Source organism: Tupaia chinensis, unplaced genomic scaffold (genome assembly GCF_000334495.1).
Source record: "Tupaia chinensis unplaced genomic scaffold, TupChi_1.0 Scaffold000388_1, whole genome shotgun sequence".
Lineage (NCBI taxonomy): Eukaryota > Metazoa > Chordata > Mammalia > Scandentia > Tupaiidae > Tupaia > Tupaia belangeri.
The window spans coordinates 1,408,832-1,410,310 of NW_006159890.1; positions in this window are offsets into that span (position 1 = coordinate 1,408,832).

Here is a 1,479-nt window from a genome sequence, read left to right on the forward strand (position 1 = left end):
AAGTAGAAATGGAATATTATTGATGATAACATGCTTGATTAAGCCACTATGCAGTTTATTCTAGATGGGAAACCACATTTAGTATGTTGTTATGATGCTCAGGGAATGAATGTAAATTAATAAAAAAAATTCAGAAGAAAAAAAAGCATTAAAAATACCTATTTGATGACTGCAGGAACCTATATAGCCCTAGCTAGGTGCTACTTTATAGTATGTCCATTCTATTCACTGAGGTTTATGCCTAAAGTAAGACTTGTGTTCTTGGATATGTATATATCAGCTGTGCTTGCTATTGAAAATATTTAGATTTATTAAGATATTTAGTGAAACAATAAAATGGGGGAGGCATAGAAAGCAACAATAGATACCACAGTGTGGGAGGAGGGTGGGAGATGGCAGAGGGTGAGATAGAGAATCAAGGATGGGAAAAAAGGCAAAATATACAGAAAATAAGAAATGGAAAATTATTTGTTGACAATAACACATATGTTGCTGTGCTTGATTGAGCCAATATACACTGTATTCTGAATGGAAAAATCTCATTTTGTATGCCATAATGATGTACAGTGAATGAATGTAAATAAAGAAAGAAAATAATAATAATAATAATAAAAAGGCTCTGTGGTGCTGTGAGGATAAACAGATTCTTTAGGCTGATGATAAAACCATGCGCCTTTGGGATCATGCTACTATGACAGAAGTGAAGTCTCTAAATTTTAATATGTCTGTTAGCAGTATGGAATATATTCTGGAGGGAGAGATCTTGGTTATAACTTATGGACGATCTATTGCTTTTCATAGTGCAGTAAGGTATGTACAAGAAATAACCTCCATTTTCTTTTGGGGATAATGACATATAGAATTCTTAAAAGCTGGAAGGCATATGTAATAGGGACTTAATTCTTTTAAAGACACATTGTGATCATTGTTATATAATGTGGAGGGAAACATTTCTATCTCCATTTAAAATGAGTGTTTTATAAGAATTTTGTTTATTTCAATCAGAGGAATCGAAAAGAACCACCGGATTGCTGTTCTAATTAGTGTTCTTTATAAAACCACTGTGATTGGGCTAACTGGTGGCTTATGGGTAAGGCAACTGACTCTCACATCGCTGACTGCACAGTTTTTTCCAGAGACAGCAAAGGAGGAACTAGAAGAAATTGCTTCAGAGAATTCAGATTCCATCTATTCTTCAACTCCAGAACTGAAGGCCTGAGCATCAGGCATATGCCACAGACAGTATACAACACATGGACTAAAATGAGCAAGCAGAGTAAAGCATCAGCCTTGCAGAGTTACTCTCTGCTTAAGGCAAACACAGAGGTAAATAATGAGGAATATGAATTAGCTCCAGTACTGGAATAACTAACTTGGTGTTACCTGTAAGTGAAAACTTACAGAGTATCAGGTGAAGGCAGGTGGAGTTCTGCTCTTGTAGTACGACAGCCTCTTGTCTTTTTAATGAATATGTGCAAG